Below are 21384 nucleotides of genomic sequence, written 5' to 3'. Positions count from 1 at the left end.
GAACGCCAGTGATATCTGTGTTTCTAGGCGTAAAAAGCTATTTAACATGGAATCAGTGTGCTGGTTTCTGGAATAAAGTAAACATCCAGGGTTTGCTTGACTTGATGTCTCCCTCAGATATACTACACCAACCAAGTTTCTTATTTCTCACATAGAGTCCAGAGGTTCATAATTTGAGTCATGAGAAAGGCAATAGTTTTAGCTTACAGAGGATGGTGAATGTCTGTATGTACACTTTCATATCTTTGGGTTTGTAATCCCCAATTGCAGCACAACAAAGTTCTCTATTAGCTTCTTGCAGAATCACCACCATTCAGGGAGGGGACTGTGGACCTCTAAAAAGAGAAAATTTGGAAGGAATCACAATATAACCTGCTTTGATGTCTCTTGTTCTTTGGTTTAAAATTTTCTTCTTGGGAAGTGGACATACACTAATATTAATATGGTATCCCTTGTGTATAGAGCTGGTAATATATGCTATGTTGAAGACAGAAGGTAAGAAAGAAAATGTTCTTCTTCTTACAAGATAATTGAAGACACAGGTGAATAGCCATAGACATTAGACAAGTGACATAACCTATTTGGGCCTCAGTTTCCATATATGTAAAATTAATTAGTATAATACTCACTTCATAGGATTATTTAGAAGACTAAATAAGATAGTGTGTATAAAGCCCTTAGAACATAACATGATACATAAAAAGTGCTTAATAAGTACAATAATAATAACTATTGATAGTATGCATAAAGAATGGAATGTAACAAACTAGTTGTAGATAGACTCCATGAAAGAGCTTCTTACTGAAAAGACATGAAAATCTGGAAAGATTGACTTGAGGTTTAAGAGGTAAACTCAGGCTTCATAATGACAAAAACAGAAATAAACAACCTTCCCCCAAGAAAACTATTAGATCAATTCTATGATTTCACAACTTGTCAGATTTGTGAAAGATAATTATATGTGTAAAATCACACTTGCTGGTTCATTTACAATAATTGATCCACATCCACTGTCTTCAGTGAGACACTACCTCTGTGTGCATGCAAATGTGGTGCATATGTATGTGTTTACTGCTGCTCTGCTCTTTACTAAGATTATGAACTTTGGCATGTCCACTGGACTTTCTAGGGGAAAGAAATCTAGGATGGTTAAAAAGTGGAGGCAAAGCTAGGAAAAGTATCTAAACTTAAAAAAAAAATAACACCTGCCCTAGCTGTCAGTAAACTTAGGGACTTGGCCATGGTAAACACTGGCCAGGAGGTCTCCAGAAGTACATTTATAAGGGTGCAAAAGAACAACCCAATATTAAAGACAAAAATGAGATAATAAACCCATTTTGCTACTCAAGGGCAACATCTGAAGACTGTTCAGTGTGAAAACCTGGGACAAGCCGGAGGATAAAGATTAGTTTGTAGCTTTCCGAAGCTACTTCAACAAATATAGCAAAAAGGAGTTGGAGAGCTGTAGAAAAAGAGAATTTTGTTCTCTGGGCAAAGTGGCTAAGCCATCATCCATACTGTCTCCTCACATTGAACCACCTTCTTTGGAAATATGTCCCTAGGCAGAGTTTCCAAGTACTCCTCCATTGTTTTCCTTGTTCCCTACCAAAAATGTAAAAGAAAGCAAGAAAGCAAAAATAATGGGAGAGAGAAGGAGGAAGAAAGGAAGAAAAGAAGGAAAGAAAGAAGGAAGGAAGGAAAGAAGGAAAGAAGGAAGGAAGGAAGGAAGGAAGGAAGGAAGGAAGGAAGGAAGGAAGGAAGGAAGGAAGGAAGAAAGGAAGGAAGGAAGGAAGGAAGGAAGGAAGGAAGGAAGGAAGAAGGAAGGAAATAAAAAGGAAGGATCTCTTTTTAGGAAGTAAGTATTTGAGTGACTTATAAAGCTTAAGTCGGAGAAGGGCAAGTTGAGGGTTAAAAATCTGAAAAAAGAGAATGCAAAACATCAAGACTCCATAGTGCCAAGAGGTTAGGTCTATTGAAAAGCCAAAGACATTTGGCTGAGCATGTAGTGAGAGAAGTGACATTGAATTCAGGCATTTCAACTCTGTGACTTTGAGTAAACTTTAAAAAACGAACAGGCTGAACTCCTAGCTGTGGTGCAGAGCAGGGTTGTGTGTCTGACAATCCTCAAAGCCTGCCCTACCTCCTCCTCTCCTGAGTCCCCTGTAACTCCCCCTTCCCACCAGGGCAATGAAGGAATGTAGGTGTAATCCACCCAGACTGGGGCTCTACCAGGGATAACAGAATTCACAGCCTGAGCTAGTGACTCAGAAAGACAAAGCATTTGCAAGGCGGGGAAAATATTAACCACTTTATTTCTGGGCTTTGTACCTGACTCCTAATTTTCAAAATGCTTTATTGTTTTCCCTTGGGTTTTCAAATTCTTTTTTACATTATCCATTTTCTTCTTTTAGTTGGCTTTGTTTTGTGTTTCTCTGCTGTGAGGAAGACAGGTGGGCAACAGAGAAAGTTCTGAGAGGGGAGAAGATCAAGGAAGCTGGAAGGAACAATTCAACAATCTGAACTTCAGTTGCATAAAAATAATTCCAGATTTGAAAAGGATTTTGGTGAGATTTGTTTATCTATCTATCTATCATCTATCTATCTATCTATCTATCTATCTATCTATCTATCTATCTATCTATCTATCTATTTATCTATTTATTTATTTGAGGGGGAGGGGCGTGAGCTGTGATTCTGCCAAACAGGATATTTTGTGTCTCTCTTTCGTGATGCTTAGGTTTGTAAGTGCCCCTGAGCTCAACTACTTCTGAAGAGTTAAATCTGCGAGAAAACACTGTTTGGAAGAAGGTGTTTCACAAAAGGACAGTGAACAGGCTGCCTGGTATTTATATAATCTGGCAAAAGGGAGAATGTGTCACAAGACAGAAGCCAGTGCTCTGGAAATAAATAAAAAAAGGAGAATGAGAAAAAGGCAGGAAGGAAGAGAAGAAAAAAAGGGGCGAAAAGAAGAGAGAGAGGGAGGAAAGGAGAGATAAAGGGAGGGAGAAAGGAAGGACGGAAGGGAGGAAGGACGGAAGGGAGGAAGGAAGAAAGAAAGGAAGGGAGGAAGAAAAAACAGAGAAAAGAAGGACAAATGAATCATAACTTGTCAACAAGTTTCCTTCTCCAGGAGGATAAGGAAATGGAGGAGGGGGAAGTAGAAAGAAGAAATATAAGTGCATATTTCAAAATTTCCCACCACTGTCTGTTAGAATCATTACACTCTGAACAAACAACCTAGCATACACATGAACTTAACCTTCAAAAACAAGCAGGTTGAAAGTTTATAGCATCTAAAACATTTTAAACAACAACAACAAACTTCCCTTGATTATGCTGTGAGATTTCTCTGGGCATGTAAGCTTCAAAGTAACAAGAAGTCAATAATGAAAATGTATGTCAATAAGAACACATGAAAGCAACAGCTTCTGATTTAAATGAAAATGGAAAACAAGGTGAATCACTGTTTGCTCCATTACTTACTTCCAATTCAGTCATTATCTTGAACCATCCCATTCTACCTCATAAAAGCTTGAAACTCAACTTTCCAGTCTATTTTCATGAGGAAAAGTCCTTTAAAACCCTTTCTTCTTCCTACAGGGTCTTGAACTTTGAATTTAAAATATGTGTGATTGACATTAGGAAAATATTCTAAGGCATGCTTTATGTATTCACACACATACCTTCAGATGCATTTGTGCCTTCAGGTAATTTCCTCATCAAACTCAGGCACCCACACATGTGTACACTAGGCAAGCACAAATGAGCACATGTGATGAAATGTCTAGAGCCACCCAGGAAAAATGCTTTTACGGTATTTCCAACTGTTCTTCATTTCAGCGTGAAAAAAATAGAAGAGAAAAAGAAATGAAAGAAAAATCTGCCATTCACTGAGTGAGTACCTCTTACTTGTGATGCACTGGGCAAAGCACACCTTAATATTCCACACTGCAATTCATTTAGTTTAATAGCTGCATTTTTAATACATTTTAACATATTGTACATCCAAAACAATGTCTTCTGGTAAACTATCTTAGAGAAGAAAGAAGCCATTTCTATCTGAAAAGCTAGCTGTGAGAAGTTAGAAGGCACACAGCTGCTGACAGCTGGAGGACTGGTATTGTAAGGAGATCCTTGGAGAAGTGCACTTGAGCTTGCAGTCTCTGAGACCACATGTGGGAAGACTTGTCAGCATGGATAGTTGCTTCTGCATTTGCTTGTCCAGGGCTTCCACTGCCTTTCTCTTTTATCTCATGAAAACAAACTAGTCAATAGGACTTATAGAACAAAATTACCTGATATCCAGAGCAAATTTTCTTGAGCCTTCATTCTACTTTTTGATAGATTTCCTTATGAAATATTGTGATTTTATCCTCATGCCTTGGTTACCTCTGACTTGTAGATTTTCTCTCAGGCCCTTGAAGACACTTTGTATGAACTCCAACAGAAATGGGGTAAAACCCTTAAAGACAAAGAAGGTTCTGAAAAAAAAGTTTGGGAGAGGTAAAGGGAACACAATCCCAATAGCCGGTGAAATATTTGCCCCAGGGTATCTATTCTGTTTCTCCTCATTAAGTGTTATCTCACAAAAGAGAGTAGCTTGAGCTCTGGAAACATTTCCCAGTGATTTGATCTCATGAGAATTTCCTCAGCATAAACATAAAAAATAATACAGCTAGAGAAAGCTAATAACACTTCCCAGTATGAACTGTCCCCATGCTTTGCTTTTGGATTGTGTCATTGCGACTTAGCATTGGCTAATAAAAAATGCTTTTAAAAACATATTCTGAGCAAGGAGAATAAAAGGGCGTGGGTCAGAATCTGACCAGAAGAACAGCTCCTCATTTGACTGTGTGGCTGGCCTATGTCTTGAGTCTATAGGCCCACCCTTGTTACATATGTACTCAGAAAAGCCAAAGTTCCTGCCACACTCATTTTTCAAAGGTAGCAGTCCTAGAGGAGCAATATCAAATGTCAACTATGTGAAGAGAATTTTAAACTATAGACAGGCAGTATGTTTAGAGGTTAGGGGCCAAAGAGATCAGCAATAGGTCAGGAAGTAGACTGTGAGATTGTCAAAATAAAAAAAATGTTCAGGACATAAGTGGAGAACCTGGCAAGAGTGAGAGACAGTTTGTATTTACTAGGTATTGACCAACAGAAGTGTGCTGAGTCTAACTCAACTTTTTACCTTTTACACCAAGGGAAGTGATCTACTGCCTGGAAAATGGGGAATACTACTGCTTTTTCTCTGCTTTGTAGTTTACAAGTCTCATTGCAAAAATCATCTCATTTGTGCCCTCAACAACCTAGTAAGGTAAGCAGAACAGGTTACCACCTGTTTATGCTCAATAGGTATTGAAGCTCAGACTAAGGGGAAGAGATTTAGCCACAGTTACTAATGGCAGAGATGGTCTCAGGGCTAGTGATGCCCAGTTCAGTGCTCTATCTGCTATAAAATATGACTCAATAACATTTTCTAGAAAGAATTGAAACACAAGATAAAAGACTGAATAAGGGTAGCTTCTGGAATTTCATACCAGGAGTTGGTAAACTTTTCTAGCAGTGCTACTATTGACTGAAAAATCTCTATCTGTTTTATGTCCCTTGGTAGTTTCTTCAAACTAGAACATCACCAGAAATAATTTATTTAGTCCACTCTGATCCTGTGATCATCTTTGAGCTCAGAAGGTGTCCCATGATTGGCAGTTGTATATGGAGACAGAGAAAGGCATTTCTTCCAAGGAGGAACTATGGGTCTTTCTCGCTACTCTCTGAGGGTTAGTGGAAAGTACCAATGAGACCACATCAAAGAAAGTTCTTTTTAAAGCATAAAACACTGTACATATTCATCCGTTAAATGGAAAAAAAATATTTTAAGAGCCCATGTTGTACTAGGTGCCATGCTAGGTGCTGTGAAACAAAGATAAACAAAATATATCCAAAAAGAGAAATTTTTAAAATGTGGCAAAAGTAAGCAATTTATTGTTTGAGTATTTTGTCCTACACATTGCATAAAGCTTTGGACACAGATTGTCTTTTTATTCTTCACCACACCGTGCCAAGAAAGCAATTATTAGTGTCCCAAATTAAGATGAGGCATGAGGTTAAATAACCTGCCCAAGTGAGGGAAAGTCTGAATTTGAAGCCTGGGATTTTAGCTCCAGGCTAGTGCTGTTGCCTCCTGAGATGAGCTATAATAGAATTAGAGATGCCAGCTATGACAAAAGGGCAATGATGTGGGAGCTGGAACTGGTTTCATAGAGAAGGAGGTATTTGAAGATAGATGAGGAATTTACTAGGAGGCAATGTGATGGTAAGAAGTTCACTCCACGCTGAGAGAAGAACCTGTAAAATAGCATAAAATATTTGTGAGTTTGTGAACCAAGGAGAAGCAACAGGCAACAAGGAGTTGCTTCTTCTACCTCTTCATTTTCTTGGTTTATTTCTTATGATTTAATTTCAATGCATAGAACATTGCTTCAAATTTCAGTGTTTGTCTTTTCATTGAGTAATAATTCCATTCAAGGAAAAATTATTCTAGGTGGTAAGGAGGGTCACTATGTGTTTATTTAAGATGTGGGCAAACTCTTAATCAAAACTTCTACAGTCATCTAAGCTGGCATTTCTCCCAATGTGCTTTGTTAAAACTTTTGCCTAAAAATGCTGATGAATTATTAGTTGTTCTCATTTTCATTTTGGGAGATAAGGCTTATGCTTGTTCTTTTCAGGCTCTGGAAACCGAGTCCCAGAAGTTTGGTGGTTTGGACAGAATTGCTGAAGAAATTAACAGAAAAGGATGGAACTAAAATTCAGGTTTTATAACTTTCCCTCTAGTGATTTTTATGAGATATTGACTACAAATCTGTATCTTGCTTTAACTTATTGGGAAAATCTCTTTGCAGAATATAGGATTTCAGCCGGAAATATGATTGGCAGAATAGTTCCGTTTATAGAACCTATTTATATAACCAGAATCTCCCTCTCTGGAGACCTATAAAGAAAGTTATCTTTTGGATATGACTTAAAAGAAGGCCTACCTGTCCTGAAGCAAGGACATGTCTAAAATGTTCTTGATAATGACTTATGATACTGAGATTTTTAAAAATGGTTTCTTGTCTTCATAATAAAAAAGAAAAAGAAGAGAACATAACACTAAGCCATTCTTATTATCTCTATTTACCCAGGCAAAGCATTGACCTTCAACTGTTCCTCATTTCTTTCTATTGCCTCCACCAGTTGCATGTTCTTAATGTTGTTACATAAATGAGTCTAATTAAGAACATAAGTCTCAGATGGCAGAAAATCACTTAGCTTCTCTCTATGACATGGAGTTTAAAGGAAATAGAATTAAAATTCAGAGTAGTATCACAGTATCTGTTTCTTTCTCTCATTCTCTCTCTCCTCCCACTCTCTTCCCACCCCCACTTCTCTAACATAATGATTCTCTTGACTTATATTCCTCATCAGCATCTTGCCTGTTGGATTTTCATCCCAATGCATTCTTCTTTCATAGTTTTTTTTTTCCTATGCCTTACACATAATGTGAAACAGATATCTTCTAAAAGTTGCTTCCACTTTGTGTAGTAAATCATTTCCAGAGGTAAACTCTTCTCTTTTATTCTGCAGGAATTTTTTCCCTCAGGTCTCATGTTGGTCCATCCGTTCATCTTAACTGACAGTTTGTCAAGAGCAGATCTATTCAGACCAACTGTAAGCTAACACATAGGGAACATATACTCACCTCTCTTACTATCTAAGCTAAAGGATGGGGAGCTTTGTTCAGTTTTCAGCAGGATGAACATACTAGTCTCTCCATAAACACAAAAATTTGTGGCACACACTATTGATATCATTCTTTTCTAAGGGTATATACAGCTAAAAGAGATTTTTTAAAAAGTTAGTTCCTGTCTCTATCTCTAGGAGAATTATGTATTAGGAAAATCATTTTAAAAAATTGAAACAGTGCAAAATAAGTGATTAGATTTTAAAACAGAGGTACAGGCCTAAGAGGTTATACATATTTAGGGAACGTTTGCCCTGATCAAGAGAGCTCATTAAAAATATTAAGTTAGATTTTAAAAGATGGGTGACATTTTGATAATTAAAGAGGAAAATGAAAAACAATAATGTGAAAACTACTATTTTCTAGGCTGTGTTCTAAGTGATATACATATATGTAGTTGACCATTCAACAGCATGGGAGTTAGGGGAACCTACTGCTAGGCTGAGCCCAACATTTGCATATAACTTATGTCAGCCCTCTGCAAAAGTAGATTCCTAACTGCCAGTTGATCCTTGAACAATGCTGGTTTGAACTGACCTAGTCAGCTGAAAAAAGTCCATGTGTTAGTGGACTGGCACACACACACACACACACACACACACACACACACACACACATACACTATATACACACACATATATACCATATACCTACCATATACCATATACCATACCTACAATGTCCTACTATTAATATAATCTGTATAGAATTTTATGATGTAGTAGTATTAATATATTAATTTTGTAGGTGAGTAAATTGAACAACAGAGAAGTTAAATAGCACAAATAGGAATTAGCAGAGTCAGAATTTGAACCTAGACAGACTAGCTGTAGGGCATATTCTCTTAATCATTGTGCCATAGGATTACTACAGAGAGATAGCATGGATGAAATAGAAAAAGCTAGTTGCAAGAGGCCTGTGAAAGAAAGAATCAACCATGGCTGAGTGAAGTATGGGATATTAATATTCTTTATTTCATGAAACAAATGAATCATTTCAAAGATTAAATAAAACCTCTGTCATTTACTTATTTTTTTAAAAGTAATATCTGGTGATCTTCACGAGTTCAGCCTCAGGATCCACAACAATGAGTTAACTTTTTCCCTTGGTCTAAGTTTTATTTTTTCTCCAGTAAAAATAATATTTAATATAGAACTTTGACCATATCATTTATCATCTATTTGAAATCTTTTTCATCACTGTATATTTTATCGGTAAATATTTAATCCTTGGCACCAAATGCCATCTTGTTTATTAACTTTAGAGTTCATATTTTATAGTAAACCAAATTCTAAAATATCCTATGAAAAGAAGGATATTTCATCTACATAATCCACTGAGAAATTATACCAAAAGTAACTCCAAATACTACCATTTGATCACTCCTTTAATTATTGGAAAGCTTGATCGCTATAAAAACAAACTTTTCTTAACAACACTATCTATATTGTATTACATTGTTGTGGAATCCCAAACTTTCATCACAAACAATTGTCTTATGCCTGAAAACATGACTAGAATAAATGGCCTGGCTAGAGGCTTCACACCTTTGCAATGGGTGGCCCATCTTCCTAATGATTCTGTTTGTCTTTGAGGCTCTGGTTTCAGGAACTTAAAATCACCAGCTTGAGAAAAGATAAATCTTTTTCAGTTTGATTCAGAAAATCTAAACCTGATAACATTTATGCCAGTAGTTTCTGGAGTTACTCAGCTGTCTTTCTAGAATGGAACTTTTGGGCTCTTACAATTTCCCTCCTAGGCTGTTGGAGCTGTGCTCTACAGCCTGATTCCAAACCATCCCTCTCAGTTTCCTTTCTTCTTTGCCCTGCATACCTTATGTTTTAAAATACACTCTATATTTTCCTATATTCTGTTTATAACATTCACCCCTGAGAAACTGCCATTCCTTCTCAACTTTCCCCTAGTTATTGAAATCATAAATGACCATTATTTTATTCAAAGTGTAGTATAGAGAGCTCATTTATCTTTCATGAAACCTTTCCTGATTTTTAGAAATTAAATACATAATTTATTTTACATATATTAATTGTTATTATACTATCACTTTTTTTTCCTTTTGCCATTTCGATTCTTCTTGTTTCCTTGTAAACTGTTTGGAGAAAGATCAAAGTTTTAAAGATACCCCAATTCTAATAAGATTAAAGTGAAGCAAAGAGAATGAGAAATAACTATAGACATTTATAATTTGGTTTGAATATCATTTTACATTTAGTAAACGTTTGAAAAAAGTATTTGCCAAGAGTGATATATTTGTGTGTCTAGTAATGCATGTGATAATATACTGTATGGTATAAATAATTTTATAATAATAAATAATATAAATAACAAAGAATATTATTAATATTATTGTGTATAGTAAGAGCTCTTTTAACATACCTCTACTTAATTGACTTGCTGGGTTATTCCTCCTGAAAGATATTATGACTGATGCTCATTGAAAAGTGAGTACTCATAACTACTAGGCTTTTTCTTAGTAAGTCTATGCAATTCTGCTCAGAAAAATTATGAGTTCATTAGGAATTGTCTAAGTTTATTCTTAAACCTGTTTATTCCAGTTACACTTCAATTATAAATATACAATTTAATTTGATACTGTATAAAGCAATGGATTATGAATGTGGAAAACAAAGTTGAAATACTTCCAAAAGACTCAATAAAGAAAGGTTATTTTAAAAGATTAGTTTTTAAAGGTTATTTTAACAGATTAACTAAGAAATCTAAAAACATAGAATTCTGCACTTATCTTACTTTATAAACAACTTTGTTTTGGCTTCACTTTAAAAAAAACAAAAACTGGAGATTGTAGATGATGCTTTAAAAATTCTTCATTCAACAACAGCAGGTTGCACATGAACACTCTTCTTAAACTCACACAGAACACTCACCAAGATAGACCTCATTCTGAGCCATAAAATGTACCTTACCAAATTTAAAAGAAAAGAAATTATACAATGTCTGCTCTAGGATCACAAGGAATTTAAACTAGAAATCAATAACATAAGTATAAAATCCCCAAATACATGGAAATTAAACAACACACTTCTAAATAGCACATGGATCAAAGAAGAACTCTCAGGAAAAATTTAAAATAATATTTTGAACTAAATTAAAATGAAAAAAAAACTGCTTATTAAAAGTTGTTTTAATAAGGATGCAATAAAAGCAGTCTCTTAGAAGGAAATTTATAGCATTGAATGATTAGAAAACAAATCTAAAATCAATAATCTATGTTTCCACCTTAAAGCTAGTAAAAAGAGAGCAAATTAAATCCAAAGTAACGAAAGAAAAATTAGATAATTAGATAATAATTAGAAGAGAAATCAATAAAATTGAAAATAGGAAATTAAGAGATAAAAATCAATGAAGCCAAAAACTGGTTCTTTGAAAAGATCAATAAAATTTATTTGACTCTATCCATGCTAATTAAGAAAAAAGAGAGAGGACACAAATTACTAATATTAGAAATGAAAGCAAGATATCACTACAGATCCTATGGACATTAAGGGAATTAGTAAAGAAATAGTATGAGGGAAAAATGACATAGATGAAGGCTTTGTTTATCCCTGTTGCAACCAATATAAAGTTGTGACAGAGACACAAAGCAAACAGCAAGGAAAATCACCTGAGATCTAGATGAAGAAAAGCACTAAAACTAGGGAGAGAAATAATTAATCACCCTGCAACGGGAGAAGGTAGGAGGGGGCAAAGACACAGAGCTTCCTGGTCCCAAGCTGCTGAGTGTGACAGAGGCTGTGGCAGCGGCAGCCAGGAGCTGCAGATGCCTCTTAAAGGGGCTGTGTCCATGAGTGGACTTTCAGAGTGACAGACCTGCTCGCTCTGAGTACCAGCACCATTTCAGCTGTGCGGAGGGCACCAAGGACTTACAGGGGGACAGTGAGTTGTCGGAGCGAGGGCCGGAGGTGAGGATCTCTCCTAGAAAGAAGTGCTGTTGGTATCCATTGTTCCTCTGTTGAGTCTACCCACTTCCAGTGTGCTGACGCAGGGCCGCCATAGCTGAGACATCATCAAATTAGATAACAGAGGTCGCTCAGCCCAGAGGATTTCCTAAAACTCTGCCTCCCTGAACTTGCAGCCCCACCCAAGTCATATCCAGGTATATTCTCAGCGAGTCAGGTGCTCCTTGCTGAGCAGCTCCACGTTCCACACTGGTGGCACCGGGCCTCGTTTTTTGAGGTAACTATAAGCACAGCATCTGTGGATTGCTTGCTGAATCTTAACAGGTAGCCTCAGAGGGGGCACAGGCTGGGGCTAAACTTGATCTGCAGCTGAACCCCTCTCAGCACTGTGCCACTAGACACCTGCTACACAAAGCCATACTAATAAGACCGACAGACTTAGGAGCTTTGCTTGATACATAGAAAGAGACACAGAAAGACAGACAAAATGGGAAAACAAAGGAGCAGAAATCATATGAGAATAGAACAGAGATCTCAGAATAATGGAATCAAGCAATCTCACAGATGCAGAGTTCAAAACACTGGTTATAAAGATGCTCAATTAATTTAGGGGAAGTGTAGATGAAGTCAGTGAGAAATTTAGCAAAGAGATGAAAATAGAAATATGGAAATGGAAATTATAAAAGGGAACCAGTCAGAAATGAAGAACACATTATCTGAGATGAAGAGTATATTAGATGAAATAAACGGAATGGATAAAGAAGAGGATCAAATGACCTATATAGAGGTTGGGAAAGCAAGGACACTCAATCAGAATGGCAAGAAAAAGGTAAGCCAAGGCTATAATAATAATTTAAAGAGCTATGGGACACTATTAAATGTAAAAATATCTGTGTCATAGGAGTATCTGAAGAAAAATAAGACATTGAGGAGCTCTTTGAAGAAATAATGATAGAAAACTTTCTTCACCTGGTGAAGGAAATAGACATACAACCCCAGGAAGCTCAGAGAGTCCCCAAAAAGATGAAGCCAAAGAGGCCCACAGCAAGACACATTGTAATTAAAATGCCAAAGGTTAAATACAAAGAGAGAATCTTAAAAGCAGCAAGAGAAAAGCAGTTAGTTGCCTACAAGGGAGCACCCATAAGACTGACAGAAACTATGCAGAACAGAAGGGTTTGACACAAAAGATTTGATTTTATAAAAACCCAGGATCTATAACCAAGAATCCTTTATCCACCAAAGCTTTCATCTAGAGTGTAAGGACAGATAAAAAACTTCTCAGACAAAAATAAGCTAAAGACACTATTACCAGAAATGTTGGAGGGACTTTAAGAAGAAAAACATGTATCAAAAACATGAATAAAGAATGGTAATAACTACATTCCTATCAATAAGTACCTCAAGTATAAAAGAATTAATTACTCCAACCAAAAGATAGAGTGGCTGAATGGATAAGAAAACTAGATCCCTACATACGCTGCCTGCAAGAGACTCACTTCAGATTAAAACATACACACAGAATAAAAAGAAGGCATGAAGAAAGATATTGCTTGATGGACCTAGAGGGTATTGTGCTGAATGAAATGGGTTGGATAGACAAAGACAAATATCACATGATTTCACATACATGGGAACCTAAAGAACAAAATAAACAAAAGCAACAACAAAAGTGGAAATAAACTCACAGATACAGAGAATATTTTGAGGGCTACTCGATGGGGGGGGGCAATTAAGGGGGCGACAGTAAAAAAGCAAAGGGATTAAGAGGTACAAATAGATAGTTGCAGAATAGACATGGAGATGTAGAGTGTAGCATGGGGAAGATGGTTAATAATGTTGTGATAAATATGTAAGGAGAAGTGGGGTACTAGATTTAGTGGGGTTGATCACTTTGCAAGTTATGTGGATCTCTGATCGCTATGCTGTACAACTGAAGCTGGTATAGTATTGTATACTAACTATAATTGAAAAAAACTCATTGAACTGTACAATGTAAATACGAGCAACTAATTGTCTATTATGTTTTAATAAAGCCAGGAACAAAAAAGAAAAAGAAAGAAAGAGTATGAACAATATATGCTCAAAAATTTGATAACCTAGATGAAATGGACCAATTCTTTGAAAGACATAATTTGCCAAAAATCATACTTCAATAAAAACACAAAGGTTTACATCTATTTTAAATAATTGAATCAGTAATTAATAACCTTTCAAAACAGAACCAGTCCCAGATGGGTGTGAAGATGAATTCTACCAAACATTTAAGAAAGAAATTATAACAATTCTCCACAATCTCTTTCAGAGAATTGAAGCAGAGGGAATACTTTCTAACTCCCTTTATGAGGCCAGCATTACCCTAATACTGAAACCAAACATATCACAAGGAAAGAAAACTACAGACCAATATCTCTCATGAGCTCACAAGTAAAAATATTAACAAAATATTAACAAATTAAATTCAACACTGTGTAAAAATAATTATACATCACGACCAAGTAGGATTTATCTTAAGTATACAAGGCTAGTTCAACATTTGAAATCAATTGATTTAATCACTTCAACAGTGTAAAAAAGAAAATTCACATAATTATATCAATAAGTGCAGAAAAAAAAAAAACATTTGATAAAATCCAGCACCATGATAAAAACTCTCAGTAAGCTAGGAATGGAGAGGAACTTTCACAATTTGTTAAGGAATAGCTACAAAAACCTACCAACATCATATATAATTAGGAAAAACTTGAAGCTTTCCAGTAAAATTAGAGACAAGTATATCTTTTCTATCACCACTCCTTTCAACATCATCATGAAAATTTAGATAATACAATAAGAAATAATAAAATAAAAGGTATATGGATTGGGAAGGAAGAAATAAAACTGCCTTTGTTTGAAAATGATAAGATTAGCTATGTAGAAAATCCAAAAGAACTGACAAAATCTGGAACTAATAAGTGATTATAACAAGGTTGCAGGATACAAGTTAATATACAAAAGTCAATCAGTTTCCTATATACCAGCAATGAACAAGTGGAATTTGAAATTAAAAACACAATATCATCTATATTAGCAACACCCCCCCCCCCAAATGAAATACTTAGGTATAAATCTAATAAAATATGTATAAGATTTAATGAGGAAAACTACAAAATTCTGGTGAATGAAATCAAAAAGAAGTAAATAAATGGGCAGATATTCTGTGTTCATAGACAGGAAGACTCAATATTGTTAAGATGTCAGTCCTTCCCAACTTGATCTATAGATTCAATGCAATCTCAATCAAAATCCTAGCATCTTGTTGGATATCAACAAAATGATTCTGGTGTTTATATGGAAAGACAAAAGACCCAGAATATCCAACACAATGTTAAAGAGATGAACAAAGTTGGAGGACTGACACTGCTCTGCTTCAAGACATACTAAAAAGCTACAGTAATCAAGACAATGTGGTATTGAGGAAAGAATAGATAAGTAGATCAATGGAGATTAGAGAGCCCAGAAATAGTCTCAGATAAATATAGTCAACTGAACTTTGACAAAGGAGCCAAGGCAATAAAATAAAGCAAAAATAGTCTTAACAAATGGGGCTGGAACAACTGGACATAGAAATAGAAAAAAAATCTAGACACAAATCTCACATCCTTTACAAAAATTAACTTAAAATGGATTACAGATCAAAATGTAAAATACAAACTATGAAACTTCTAGAAGATAACATACCCGAAAATCTAGATAACCTTGGATATGGCAATGACCCTTTAAATACAACACCAAAGGCACATTTCATAAAAGGTGTATTGATAAGCTGGACTTCATTAAAATTATAAAAACAAAAACAACAACAACAAAAAACTTCTGTTCCATAAAAGACAATGTCAAGAGATTGGGAAGAAGATAAGCCACATACTGGGAGAAAAGATTTTCAAAAGACATATCTGATAAAAGACAATTATCCAAAATATACAAAACTCAACAATAAGAAAACAAAAATCCTGATTAAAAATGAGCCAGAGACCTTAGTAGACACCTCACCAAAGAAGATATACAAGTGGCAAATAATCATACGAAAAGATGCTCCACATCATATGTCATCAGGGAAATGTAAATTAAAACATTGATGAGATACCACTACACACCTATTAAAATTGTCAAAATTCAGAACACACTGACAACACCAAATGTTCGTGAGGACATGGAGCAATAGGAATTTTCATTCACTGCTGATAGGAATACAGAATGGTTCAGCAGTTTCTTATAAAACTAAATATACTCTTACCATATAACCTAGCAATTGTACTCCTTGGTATTTACCCAAAGGAGTTGAAAACTTATGTCCTCATGAAAACCTGCATGTAGATATTTATAGCAACTTTATTTGTAATTACCAAAACTTGAAAGTAACTATAATGTCCTGCAGTAGGTGGATGGATAAAAAAATGGTGTTACATCCTGACAATGAAATATTATTTAATGCTAAAAAGAAATGAGCATTCAAGCCATGAACAGACATGGAGGAACCTTAATTGCATACTAGTAAGTGAAAGAAGCCAATCTGAAAAGGCTGCATACTTTATAATTGCAACTATTTATTGCATATGTAATATATTTTTAAAATTAACTTTATTTTTTATAGCAGTTTAAGGTTCACAGCATGTACCTTTATTCCCACATATGCATAGGGTGCTATTTATGCAATAAAAACTAAGCAGAACTTTAAGCAGCAGATCTATACTCAAAAATTATGGCCCTATATCGTAAGATTGGTAAATAAGTTTATATTTTTATTTGCTTTTAGTTAAAACTAATATTTAAGTTACTTTTTTAAAGTTCTCAATTAAATATTCACTTTGAATGACTTTTCTGACTAACTATAAAACTGAGTTTCTACTGGATCATGTTTCTGATTAGCTATCAATGTTGAACAGAGTTTAGTCCTAATGGGGCTAACCCTGGCTGATACTTTCTGAACAATGACTTCTTAGGTACAGAAATATCTGGGCACTAAAGAGAGTTTCAAACAGTAACTTAAAATTTAAGAACAAAAGCAACAAGAAGGCTGTCTCTTTGGTGAAAGAGGACTCTTAATGTTCTAGCATTGTAGGACTCCTTAGACCTGGTGGTATACATCAAAACTAATGGAATCTTTAGAAGCCTGGAGTAGCATTCTAGCCTGGAGCCCAGATGTCAAGCCAAATTAGGTGAGATGTTGACCCAGGACGATTGATGGCTCTGGAACTAAAGGGAAAATATGAATCACAGTTGAAGAGAAAATCGAAAGGTCACATCCAGGAAAGTTGTGCCAAATGTTGAGTCTAAGGGCTAAAAGAGGTTGTAAATGGTAGGGTAAGTTAAAGGCACAAAACTTGCATGATTGAAAGCAGGATGAGAAGTTTTACATAAGATTAGTCAGAGCTAAGATTGTAACCAATGAAGAAATTTGAGAAACCTGCTTTTCTTTCTTGGTCAATTTTGATTTAAGAACCACATAGATAATGAGAGACTGGAGAAGGATAAAATTTATAATCTTTTAGGGCTGCATTTATATATATACAACCAAATTATTGATTCACTTTCTTTTGCTAGAGGTGGAAATTTGAAAGCATTTAATTTTTTTAATAACTGTCCTCAGTATAGGAGAGTGGCCCACTTCATGATATCTAGGCCTGGTTTTTTAAATGGTTTGTATCAGTTTCTGAAATCCAATACTTTCATCTTAAAGCTTCCATTTCATATTATATCCAAAGTGGTCTTTTTCTCTCCAACTTGTGCTGGAAGTTTACTGTCTTGGAGTGAGAATGATTGTTGTGCAGGCTGTCTCTCAGGTAGTTTACCTTTTTTCTATTCCTGGCAGTAGTTTCTCAGGTGTTGGAACAGGAGAAAGAAAATAAGACAACTTGCCTTTATGACTGGCAATGTTGCAGTCTTGCCCTTAGATTAACATGATGCCTGTTCTAACTCATTGTCCATGAACTCTAAGAAGATGGATAGTCACTCTTTCATGCCTTGCTGATGAGGAACTCTCCCCAAAGCAGCTTCCCTAGTCCTTGGTGATATGAGATTTGGCTTCATCTTCTTGCTGACTCCTAGGAGGTGATATTATGCTTTGATATGCCATTCTCAACCTGCTATGTTGGTTGTGTAGAGATTGTAGCTCTTAATTTCTTCTACACTCTGTGGTCTATACTTAGAGTACATGCCTATGTGGAACTATTTTCTGAATCCCTCAAGACTGGGAACAAAGGATGGCAATCCTTCCTGTCTCCACTCATCACTGGTAGTCTCCTGCTATGTCATCTCTCCTCAGGTCTTGTTTCTACTGCATCCAGTAGCACAATAGATGTTTCCTGGTGAATCAGATGTCCAGCCATGGAATAAAATAGCAGTCTTCCCATGTTACTGGCACCTTCAAATTTTAAATAGTAATTCTCTCTTGAATATGGGGAAAGAAATTTCTCTAAGATTAGGTAGGGAAGAGCTTCTTTTAATAAATCCTGTAATGGCCACAAACAACCTCTTTTACCAAGTTCTTTCCTCATATTGATAGGGCTTAATAGAGGAGTTGGTTTGTAATATGGCTGATCCTCTGAAATGGTATCTTTCATTAAGACTTAGGGTGGTAGGTAACATGTTTTTCCATGATAATTCTCTGAAATTTGAAATGGAATGCTTATTATTATTATTATTATTATTATTATTATTATTATTGTTAGCATCGAGTCTTAATGAATAAAATAACCTCAACTTGATTTTCTCTGACTTATGCTTTGGTAGCAGTAATTTTGAATTACTTTTTTTCCTTTTTTGTCCATTACCATTGGACAAAAAAAAAAAAAAAAAAAAATTTTCAAATTTTCAGATAATCTGGATAATCCTGAGCCAAACATACTTCTAATGAATTCCATTAACCCCATCTAAAAATAGGCAAGTATAAATTGCTTAGTATAGGCCAATCGATTGTACATTTCTTTGAATTAAATTTCGTATACTTTTATTGCTTTTCTACTGTATACAAGTGATGTAGGATGATGAACAGAGTCATGGTTCCAGGATTCAAGGTATTCCAGGCAGGTAAAAATAATTTTTCATAAACATATAATGTAGTGTTTTTGGAAAAGTCATTGGATAGGCAGTCAAAAGACTTTATCTTTTGTGGGACCTTCCACAAATGTTGAGACTGTATGACTTTTAGCAAGTCTTAGAAAAATGTACACCATTTAAAAATATAGAAATCTACTATATAACTTCTAAACATAGGAGAAGAATGGAATTATCTACTGAAGAATATAAGAGAGAAAAGAGAACGAGAAAGAAATATAAAAACAAGCAGGACAAAATTTAAAAAAAAAAGCAAAAATAAGATGTTAAGCTTAAACCCAAACATGTCAGAAATTATATTAAATAAAAATGAATTAAATTAACCAAATTAAAGTTAATTTAAATGTACTATGTCCACAAGAGACACATCAAAAAATAAGTGTATAGAAACATTAAATTAAAAACTTGGAAAACGATATACCATGTTAATCATGTACATTCAAATCAAAAGTAGACATGTATAGCTTTGTTAATATCAACAACATAGACTTTTATATTAAAAGGTAAAGCTAGAGATAAAGAGCATTTTTTTGGAATTATTAAAATTTAAATTCACTGTGAAGATACAATTGAAAATTTACATGTGTTTAATAACATAGTCTTAAAGCATATGAAGTTAAAATGGACAGAACTACTAGAAGAAACCAATATATCTACAATTAGAAAGATTTTAATCCTTCACTCTTAGTTGTTAAACAAATATGTTTGTTTATCTGTTCATCCCATCAAGCACAAATGTCTTTAGAGTTATATAAAAAATACACGTCCATAAATTGAGAGCAAGAAAAATGAAAATTCTAATCAAGTGTTTAAGAGGAAGTTGTATATTTCTAATAGTAGTCAGAATAAAAAAAATCATAATATTACAAAGAAGGGTTCAGGGTTATATATAGTTGAAGTGGGTGAGAAAAATTGTTCTTAGCAGATATATAGGGCTCCAGGATTTCTACTTGGCCAAAATCTCTGGTTATAGGTAACTTCAATTAACAAAGATGGTGTCTTGCTTCATAAATAGGCAGTCTCAAGTAAATGTCTTTCTTGGCGATAGGCCGTCTTTTAATCCTAGGAAAATGTTAAATTAAGTATGGAACGATTTAAAAGATAAGAACCATAATATAAGTATATTTATAATAATAAGGAATCTGCATATATATATATTTTCATATATTTTATATGCTTTGTAGAGTTCATCTCAGATTAATAATCTTACAACTTAAATTTAAATAATATAATTGAGTGGTTAATTAATACTTGTGGGTTAGGTTGAAATCCATTTAAAGTATTGAGCCATATAAGAGGATTTTAAGGTCACTATCTTATTAAATTATAAGAATTATTTAAGGTATATAAGAATTTTTTAGTATTCAAAAACGATTCTGTTTGTGGAATCCTACAACTGAATATTAGAAAGGAATTAAAATATACTATATCTACAAATTCAGTTTAACATATTTAAAGTAGCTAATTAACTACATTTATAAATGGGACCAAACATTATTTACAGATCCTTAAAGTTATTATTAAAACTTATCAGATATATAAATGACTAATATGATTTATAACTTGAACTTAATGAGGCTTTTAGACTTATAATTTAAATAACTTGAATATCAGTCAAATTATTAAACTCAAAATAATATTTTCTAAATTCAAAAGATGCCTCGAGAGTATTAAACTTTATATGAAGATGCTCAAACTTCTCTTTCTTGCCTCTCAATAATATCTTGGACAGATAAGTGCTTCTGTTTACTTTCAGTTATTAGTTAATGTAGTCTCATCCACTGAATTTAATTGGCTTTAAAATTTCAGTTTTATTTCCAATTTACTACTCATCTTCAATCCTCCCCTGCCCCAGCAACAGCAAGGTTTTACCCCAAGGGACTGTTAGTTTTCTTCTTTCTCCCTCAAAACCATTGGTATTTCCTCCACTGGTTTGGTTGGGAAAGTCGATCTCCCACCCCAAAGGAAAGGGAAAGAAAAAGCCATACACTCCCCTTGAGACCTATGGACCACATTTCTAGTCAATTTTTTTAATTCGGACCCAGTCTTTCTTCCTCTTAGTAATTTGCTTATACACTCATCAGTCTATGGAGCATATTGTTGTTGTTGTTGTTGTGTGAGATAATTAGGTCAAAGACCATGAGGAAATGCTGGACCCCAAATAATTTAAACTTTCTTTGGAACATGGAGTATTTGATTCCTCATTGTCTTTACTATGAGTTTCCAGCTGCTAATTATAGGACTATAGGAAGAAAACAGAATTTTAGCAATTCCTGATTATCTCTGAAGTATAGGATCATTGATAATTTTACCTTTATATTCAGAAATGTTTTTTAAAAATAGGCATTTAAAATAGATATAAAATTTGAGCTCTTTTTGTAATAGTCATAGAAATTGTATACATGATAGAGTAAGAAAATATTTTAACTCGAAGAGGAAGAACAATATTTTTGTCTACTTTGAAGTTGGGAGACATCTTTTTTTTTGGTGTCTTTTGAAGAGATTCTTGTGCATTGGATCTTTTCAATCAGTATTCAAACATTCTCAAGTGTTTGGAGCAGCCTT

The 21384-nt window shown here is 34.6% G+C and overlaps 1 long non-coding RNA gene across 3 annotated transcripts; it reads left to right on the top strand.

Moving 5' to 3' along the window:
* Positions 1 to 2271: 2271 nt before the first annotated feature.
* Positions 2272 to 10069, top strand: LOC111733123. Of its 3 annotated transcripts, XR_002777839.1 has the most exons (5): positions 2272 to 2564; positions 2738 to 2842; positions 3841 to 3894; positions 5205 to 5317; positions 6732 to 10069. It is a non-coding gene; the product is annotated as an uncharacterized LOC111733123 (long non-coding RNA). The 3 variants fall into 3 exon arrangements; XR_002777838.1 differs by having other exon boundaries at positions 3841 to 5317; XR_002777840.1 differs by lacking the exon at positions 2738 to 2842 and having other exon boundaries at positions 3841 to 5317.
* The last annotated feature ends 11315 nt before the right edge of the window (positions 10070 to 21384 follow it).

This window comes from Pteropus vampyrus, unplaced genomic scaffold (genome assembly GCF_000151845.1).
Source record: "Pteropus vampyrus isolate Shadow unplaced genomic scaffold, Pvam_2.0 Scaffold528, whole genome shotgun sequence".
Classification (NCBI taxonomy): Eukaryota; Metazoa; Chordata; class Mammalia; order Chiroptera; family Pteropodidae; genus Pteropus; species Pteropus vampyrus.
The sequence above is the reverse complement of the archived record's forward strand: the minus strand, read 5'-3'. Positions and strand labels throughout refer to the sequence as shown.